The 9,712-nt window shown below is 32.2% G+C and overlaps 1 long non-coding RNA gene across 1 annotated transcript; it reads right to left on the bottom strand.

Annotated features, from left to right (window-relative positions):
• Positions 1-258: 258 nt before the first annotated feature.
• On the bottom strand, positions 259-3,131 carry LOC110873287. The gene is made up of 4 exons (XR_002555016.2): positions 2,785-3,131; positions 1,587-1,673; positions 973-1,064; positions 259-464 (listed from the first exon to the last, which is right to left on the bottom strand). It is a non-coding gene; the product is annotated as an uncharacterized LOC110873287 (long non-coding RNA).
• Positions 3,132-9,712: the final 6,581 nt, after the last annotated feature.

The raw sequence follows: 9,712 nt of genomic DNA, 5'->3' as shown, positions 1-9,712 counted from the left end.
CCTTAGATGTGATGACAACTGGATTATTATCTTCAGCCTCTATTTCAGCATTAAACCAAAATTGTCGGAATGTTTCTTTATGAATCGGAGCATCAGCAGTGAGAATTGATTTTTATTTCGATGACGTTAAAAGGTCAATTATTGAGTGATAGCTGGTATTTTTACTAGTTTTCTCGAAGATGGGGAGGTAGTTGTGAGGGTTTATGATGTTCAGAGACATGATGTAAGACCCGTTCTTATAAATCAAGGCTTAACGTATATTTTGCGAAAATAATCATGTAATTAATGATTATATATATCGGAAATACGGGTTTGTTTAAAACTTTTACAATTTAAGTGATATACATAATGTGATTTAAATCGCCGTTTAGAATAACGACAAAACAACGTTGCGGAAGCTTTATTTAATGTGTGTTCGGTTCTTGCTCGATGCTCGATCTTCATCCGGGACCCTCGACATTCACCTGTGATCAAAACCAACTTACAGGTCAGTTTTGATAATTAATTAAACTAATACAACGGGGAAATTAGGAAAATCCCACATGGATATCTTAAACCCAAAATAAAAAAAAAACTCATTTCTGACCTCCACCGTAACTTACGGTGGCACCGTAAGTTATGGTGGTCTCTGTGTTTCAATTATTCGACCGTACAACAGTAGGCATTTACCGTAACCAAATCATGTCCACCGTAACTTACGGTGGCACCGTAAGTTACGGTGGCCCCTGCATCATTCCTTTCCTTTTTGCCGTTTTTGACACGAAAACTTTCGTATCTTTCAAACCGCTTGTCTGTTTAGCCTACCGTTTCCTCCAAAACACTTATTTCCAACAACTTTTAAAGGTTGTTTGCCCGGTTTACCCAACAAGGGCATTTTAGTCAACTTTAGCCCCTCATTTACGACGAAGGGCAATTGCTACAATTTGACCCAAAAAAAAATGTATGTTTAACCACAATCGAATTTATACGTACCTAGCTCGAGCCAACCTAGTGACCCGTTTCAACACCTTGCTTTTATTACCGATATTCTGTGGCGACGCAATTATCCAAATTACTATTCGCTCCTGTAACACATGACTTGACCACCACATTAGTTGATGTTGTCAAATGACGTTATTCCCACCATTTGACCCGTTCGATCTATATATAACCCAACATTTTCATATGTAACAAAAACATGGTTTTTATTTACGAATCACGCATCCGAACCATTTCGGATTTTCTCACTAGATCCCTTTCTTTCTAAAGTCAATTTCCTATATTTTTAACCCATTCGGCTTATGCTATGGGTATCCTTTGAAACTTATTTTACTTTAGTCAATACTTGACTAAATTTCCATTTTTACCCATTTTCCATTGCTAGTTACGCTATAAGGTAACTTTAAGAAAACTCTTAAACTATTAACCAATTCATGACTAGTTTACCATTTTGCCTTTTTCACCATTAATCATGGTTTAAAATGTTTCTATTCGTTCCAACCCAATTCGTTTCATGTTGGAACTCATAATTCGAACCAAATCCTTTGTTGTATTTATCGCCTATAAAATAAACACGTATACTACAAGTAGGTGTAACTTTTACTTACCTTGCTTCTGAAACATGCTTTTACTTCTTATTTGCTTCGTTTGACCCGCTTCCTTCCAAGCCTCCATCTAGCTTGTCAAAAGTCAAACTATCATCATAATTCACAAGGTGGTTAGGTTAGTCATTATAACCACGACTATTCCACCTTACGTGTTTTCTATGTCAAAACTACTATTCGACTCCGTCCATGGTTAGTTTAACTCTTCAAAAGTTAACTACCCTTAATTATATGATATGTGCATATAAGCTAAATCGACTTCATAATTAAAATTTGTATTACCCCACATCACACATAATTAGTCGAACTAGGAAATTACGCGTTTGATTCATAATTTCAACATATGAACAATGTGGGCATAATTTATAATATCAACAATCAAGTTTCGTATCACTGAAAATAGGCTGTTTTTGGTGACCTATTTAACCTGTTTACAAGTCTTCAAAATTTATGATTTTTTTATGTGGCGTACCTCTCGGAGGGGGAGCCCTTGTGTTAAAATTTCAAGATCTAACTCTTTACCGAAAATTCGTAAAAATTCATCTACTAAGCTGCAATCAGATTCGTCACTTCTGACTGCAGCTTACGGAAAAATTCATTAAAAATTCCTCGTTTATCCGATTGACGAAATTCCAATTGGAGTTTCTTCTAATAACTTAATACTTTCTACAGTAAGAATTTGAGATCATAACTAAATTCCTAAATTGAGTTATGACATTCGTAATGGGCTGCAAATTCTGCCAGAAAACGCAGCTTGAACCTTTGATACGGAAAAATTCATAAAACGCTCAATTCTCGTCGAAAAAATGCGATTCCAGTGGGGTTTTAAAGATATTTCCTGGAATTACATTTTAGACTCAAGAAACACATGTTTTTATTACGTTTTGTCCAAGTTACAGCCGATACAAGTCGGCTGTAAATTCTGATCAAGAGTCGTTTGAATTCAGCTTTCAATTTAAGCAAGTTCTTGACATCATAACACCATTTTAGCAATCAAGAACCCTAACAACAATCACCTTCAATGGTGTTCATGGATTTTTTACTAAAATTAGGCACGATTTCAACATATCTTGTCTAGGGTTTACTCCTAAACATTACAAGGTTCCTATTTCATCCATATAACAAGCATGCATCAACAAATTTCGAATACCCTAAATTCATGAGGATTTCAAGTAGAGAATTAACATCAAATTTTACATACCTTACAACCCCCTTGCGATGAGGATCACGATTCTAAGCTCGGATTTCGTTTTGGACCAGATTTGCACCTCCAATTGAGAGTTTTTGTGAGTTTTCTAGGGTTTGGAGCATGGGGATCGCCCCTGTCTTTCTTTTGATCGACCAGACTCCCATTTTGGGGTGTTTGGTTTATTTTTTATTTGTTTTATCAATTTTGGTTTCAATTTTAACAACTTAGGTCCCTCCACTTTAGTTTCTATAATAACTTTGGTTAATTTTAACCCTATTATAAGTTATTTCTAAACTATTAGCTAACTAGGTTAAAATCCCTAGTTAGCAAATTCTTGTTTATTTAAGAATTCTAATATTCACCGGGTTTCTTTTACCACTGAAGGTAAATTACCCGTCTTTTAGTATAAACGTGGTTTGATTACCAAACCCGTTTTCGGGGTGTTACACATGATCGGAAAAGAAGGTGATTTGGGGATGAAACAGGATTTAAATTGGAGGGTTTTTGATATGTTGGAAACTGTTTTTGAGAATTTTGAATTCGAGACTGTAGTGGTAGAACCTCGATTTAGGGATGAAACAACTTTTATATAGAGAGAAGAAGTGAATGCTGACGTGGCAGTAATTACAAATATTTGATGGCTAAGATCTGTCCACGTGAGAAGCTCTCTTGCGCCAACCGATGACAGTTGTTTGGAAACCTCTGTTGGTCGTTGGGAACAGTGTGAGTCAAACAGTCGTTAGATAAACAGAAGTTATGAGAACAGATGATAACTTTCAGCAGTTGTTTTATTTTTAGCTAACATCTGCCCACGTCAGAACCTCTGTTGTCATAATGGATGACAGTCAGCAGTTTAGTAAATCAACAGTCATTAGGATAAAAAGAAATTATGACAACAGACGGTAACCTTTAACAGTGGATGTATTTTTAGGCAAGCAGAAGTTTCAAAAACAGTTTTTTTCAATCGATGTAACTCAACAGTCGTAATTCTAACATCTGTTATTAGCCCAACCACTGTTAGTATCAAATCCTCTGTTAAGCATTTTTAAGATTGAATATCATTTGTTGTTCGTTAACATCTGTTGACCCATACCAAACCTTTGCATCTTCAGAAATTTATTCATCAGCACATGCTCTCTTTTGTCAGACTTTAGCTATAACACACCTTGTATAACACAAAAATATACAGTAAATTCTTCCAAAAAATTGTTGTTGATAAAAAAAATTAGAGTAAACTTCAATTTTCGTCCCTGTGGTTTGTTGATAAAAAAAATTATATAATAATAGTTATAGCAGAAGTTATATAATAATACTTATTCATTATTAGCCCAACCACTGTTGACCCATAGCAGACATTTGCATCTTAAGACATTTATTCATCAGTAGATGCTTTCTTTTGTCAGTCTTTAGCTACAACACACCTTTTATAACACAAAAATATACGGTAAATCCTTCCAAAAAATTGTTGTTAATAAAAAAAATTATATAATAATACTTATATCAGACGTTATATAATAATACTTATTCATCAGCAAATGCTCTCTTTTGTCTAACTTTAGCTACAACACACCTTTTATAACATTATTATATACGGTAAATCATTCTAAAAAATTGTTGTTAATAAAAAAATTATATAATAATACTTATAGCAGATGTTATATATTAATATTTATTTATCAACAGATGCTCTCTTTTGTCTAACTTTAGCTACAACACACCTTTTATAACATTATTATATACGGTAAATCCTTCCAAAAAATTGTTGTTGATAAAAAAATTATATAACAACACACCTTTTATAACATTATTATATACGGTAAATCCTTCCAAAAAATTGTTGTTGATAAAAAAATTATATAATAATACTTATAGCAGACGTTATATAATAATACTTATTCATCGGCAGATGCTCTCTTTTGTCTAACTTTAGCTACAACACACGTTCTATAACATTATTATATACAGTAAATTCTTCCAAAAAATTGTTGTTGATAAAAAAATTATATAATAATACTTATAGCAGACTTTATATAATAATACTTATTCAGCATTAGCCCAACCACTATTAGTATCAAATCCTCTGTTAAGCATTTTCAGACTGAATATCATCTGTTGTTCGTTAACATCTATTGACCCATAGCAGACCTTTGCATCTTCAAACATTTATTCATCAGCAGATGTTCTCTTTTGTGAGACTTTTGCTACAACACAAATTTTATAACACCAAAATATACCGTAAATTCTTCCAAAAAACTGTTATTGATAAACAAAATTATATAATAATACTTACAGCAGACGTTATATAATAATACTTATTCATCATTAGCCCAACCACTGTTAGTATCAACAGTCGTTAGAATACACAGTTTTTTCATCATCAGCAAATGTTCTCTTTTGCCAAACTTTAACTACAACAGACCTTTTACAACTCAAAGTATTGACTCTCTGTAATTTGCAGGAGCACAAATTCTTCAAAAAACTAGTATTTTTGATCAAATTCTAAACATTTGTTTTATCTTTTTATCATCTGTTCACCATCAAACCATCCCTTCATACTATTTACCTCTGTTGAGTTACCAAACAGATGTTCAAACACAATTCAACATGAATATAATCTAAATCTTACTCAAACACTAAATAACTAAAAACAAAACACAACATGTTCAAACACAATTCAACATGAACATAATCTAAAATTTATTCATTTATTCATAACATTAAAACTAAAACTCCAATAATAATAATAACATCAAATACTGAACAACATTAGTTGTCAAATCTAACAATAACAGCAAGAATTAAGAAACTTTAGCTTCAACTCAATCGATTGCTGAACCTCTCGATGTATATCCTTCAACATCACCATGAACTCCACGTCTCTATCACTGCACTCTATATTAGTGACAATACAAAGCTCACGAACAGATGTTAAAGGCATCCGCATAAGATCTCTGGAAACATGCTCTCTAGTGAACATGCCAACTTGCAATCCATCAAAACATCTCTTCAACTCTTGAAGAGTAGCCCTATCTTCATACACCTGTTCCTCGATTTGCCTGACAAAACGCTGCTTGAAATCATCTGATTTTGCATTTGTGAATGATGCCATTTGAATAAACTATATTACTCGACTTTCCTGAAATTATGATATCTTCGTAGGAAACATGATGAAAAACAGGTGAAGTGACTATGAGTTTATATACTGAAATTTGGTATTATGAAAACGTGTACATTTAATATAAACATATTAATTAATGTATATTTTAAAACAACAATCTTTTAATGCAAACACCATTCCAAAGCTGAAGTTTTATGGGAAAACTGTAAAATTAAATACCAAGAAACCCAAGGGACAAAATTTCAGTGTCAAAGAACTAAATCAGATTATCACAATTACAATTAACCTCTTGATTTACCATGTAGATGCGTTTTTAAACTCTATAAAAGACTGATGATTACTTTTGATTCAAAACATCAACAAATTGTCCTACAAATCACTTTCTGTAAAAAAATGTTCCAAATCAGAAAAACCAACAAAAAATCTACATGGCAAACTTCAGCTTCTACTACTGGTCAGACACCAGCAATGTTAAAACACACTTCTCCATGTGGTCACTCAAAGAACAAAGAACAGACGAAGAACTAAACAGGAAAGTCGACATAATAAATGATACTAATTACAACAAAACCTGGAACAGCATAGCATTGCTCGATGAAGTCCTCCACTCTCCTCCATCAGAGTTCCAGAAGAATGCAGAGGAGTTTCTGACACAACTTTTAAAACAAAATCAGAAAATCTGCAACATGCTAACTGACCTGAAAATCAAAAGAGAACATGAAATCACATGGAGAAAGGCCAGAGTCTATGAAATCCTAGCAAGTGTTAACTCTAGCGTGTAATCCTTTATAAATATTTCTTTAAATTTGTATTTTTCTATGTAATAGCTCATTTTAATAATATAAACATGCATCTTAAAATATTCTAAAATTTCAGTGTCTATAAAAACTCTCAACATCATCAATAGTTAATCAAAATAAGAAACAAACCTAACATGCAAAGGGCAAAACAGAACTGTTGTACTACATCTGACTTTTCACGATATTGCACGAATCTATATATACTTTCTATAAAACCATGGAAGTCTCCCATCGAAGAAGATATCACATGCAACTAATCACGATGTTGCAACAATGATACTGCAACATCGATACTGAAAGGTTGATGTGTGATGGGAAGCTTCATTGAAACGATGATGTTGGAACAATGATACTGGAACGATAACATGTAAACATAATCACCAAACATTCGAACAAAGAAGTGTAATCGGAGATTAGCGGCTGAATCACCAGAAATATGCATTTGAGAGGGAGAGACACACTCATAGATGTGAGCGGGAGAGCTTTGAATGTGGAGCCAGATTATTAACCCTTATTTATAGGGTTAGAATATATGGTTTGAATTTTGAATGTGGAGTCAGAATTTTGAATCTCAACAGATGTTTATTGGCGAGTGACATGCATTAATTGAAAATTACATATCCCCATGCATTTTAAAATTCAAATTACCCGCAATTTCAAAACATCTGCTGCTAGGTATACATTTACCAAAGGAACCATCTGCTACTTTCTTGTAGATGGGCAGTGGTTTGCCCTTTGGAATGTGGGCCAGATCTTTAACACTTGAATACACAAGTAGTGGTTCGATAGAACATTAAATGTATTTTAACGTGATTTATATATTAGGCTTTATGATGTAATAATGAGATAAGAAAAGCCTTGTTGGACATGCTCTCCTGCTGACACGTCAGCTTTTCTTATGTCATTGAGATTTCTCATTTTATAGAAAGTATAGATAAATTATACATTATACATATAAATTGAAAGTTGTGATGAACAGTGTTAGCTATTTTTTAAATAATTGTTTTTTTTTTTTTGTTTTTAGTGGTCTATTAAATTATATTTATTTGATTTTCCTTAATAAATAATAAATAGTAATTGATAATTATTAAATATTTATTTTTTTATTAGTAGTATTTTGTTTTTTCAATTAATTTGATTTTTTAGTAATAGATAATTATTAAATATTTGTTTTTTTATTAGTAGTATTTTATTTTTCAATTAATTTGATTTTTTAGTAATAAGTTGCATTTGTAAATTAAAAAAATATATTTCTACATCTGTATGCCAACAATAAATGAATATCGCTACAAGTACCATGACCATACAAACATATCGATACCGTTCGAACAACATTGTTGTCGGTGACGATATGTTACCGCAAGCATTGGATCGGTATCCATTAGGTTCGTTATTGTACCGATACGATACACACACTCGATATAATCAACTGATAATGGGAAAAACGAACACCAATACCGACACCAATGATGTTCGAACGGTATCGCTATGTTTGTATTCTCATGATACTTGTACCGATATTAATTTATTGTTGCAGATAGATTCGTATAAGTGAAAAAAAAACCCGGAAACCATAAAGATGAATACATGTATCGGTACTAATGGTGCTGAGTACGATATGGTAGCGATACAATGTCAGTTTATCGAATGAAAAAAATAAATCTAAATCTCGTTATTGAACTGATTTATTTCGTTTGGTTTTGGTACGGTACGGTACATTACGATAGCGGCATGATATACATTAGTAGACAATAAACTATAAAAATAATACATACAGGTACCAATGTTGTTCGATTTGGTACATAGCGATATGGTGTTAGATTATAAAATACAAAAATAGTAAAAAAAATAAAAATAGCGGTGCCAATACAAATGGTGTTCAGTTTGTACGATAGCGGCACAATATCCGTTTCAATAGAGTTTATATTGTAATGTTGAAAAAAATAGACATAGAAAACCAATCGAACAGATATCAACTGAACAACACTGGTATTGTTATTGATATTCGTTTTTATTATTTTTGGTTTATGTAAGGTTTTCTCTTTCGATTACTATATGAGTGTCAAACCCGTAACGAACTGAAAAAATATCAATTACCGACTAAAGAAAGCAATAAATATTCTAAAGATGAGATAGGCAGAGATATAAAAACAAATAGATAAGAAGAGTTGTCCAAGGGCAATGGGAGAAAATGTGAGCTCTACATACTATAATAATAATAATAATAATAATAATAATAATAATAATAATAATAATAATAATAATAACAATAATAATTTATATCCTGAGTCCACTCAGATTTTCGTCCTACCGTATGTTACATCAGAGAGTATTCAGCTTTTGTGGTAACACAACGTCTGTCAAGTGGCTGTTGGGGGTATCGTTCCTCTGGAGAACACTCAAGCCAAACTCTAAAGCCTGTGTGAGTCAGGTTAAGACAACATAGTCTGACTAGCATGGGGTAACGGGGCTCTCCAATTTAGAGGGTGTGATGGCCTAACATAAGAAAGTTGACATTTCAAAAAAAAAAAAAAATACTAATACATAATGTGATTAGTAATTAATTAGGTAATACTACTGATATTATTGATACATAATATGATCACGGTTATCAATTTTAACTAACCATCAAAATATTATATACACTAATTACTTAGGTAATTAATTAACTAATAATAACTATAACTTTATATGTTAGTTTAGAAGTATGATGAAGATTAAGTAATATTTTTTAGCTATTTGCGTTTATTTGATTTATTATTGAATTTGATTTTTTTTTGTAATAGCTTGCGTTTAGTAACTTTTTAAAGCTAAAAAAACTGAATATGCATATGTGTATTTCGATTGAATACGCAGGTTTGCATTCAATATAGAGTTCTTTTTGGTGTCGTAGGCTATGAGCGTCGGTACTGTAACGAACTTACTGATTCTTACCAAACATCAGTATGTGTATCGCTACTATCGAAGCCGGAACCGATGTTCATTTTAAGGGTTTTTTATTAATGTAAAAGATGACTTAACT

Source organism: Helianthus annuus, chromosome 8 (genome assembly GCF_002127325.2).
Source record: "Helianthus annuus cultivar XRQ/B chromosome 8, HanXRQr2.0-SUNRISE, whole genome shotgun sequence".
Classification (NCBI taxonomy): Eukaryota; Viridiplantae; Streptophyta; class Magnoliopsida; order Asterales; family Asteraceae; genus Helianthus; species Helianthus annuus.
The sequence above is the reverse complement of the archived record's forward strand: the minus strand, read 5'-3'. Positions and strand labels throughout refer to the sequence as shown.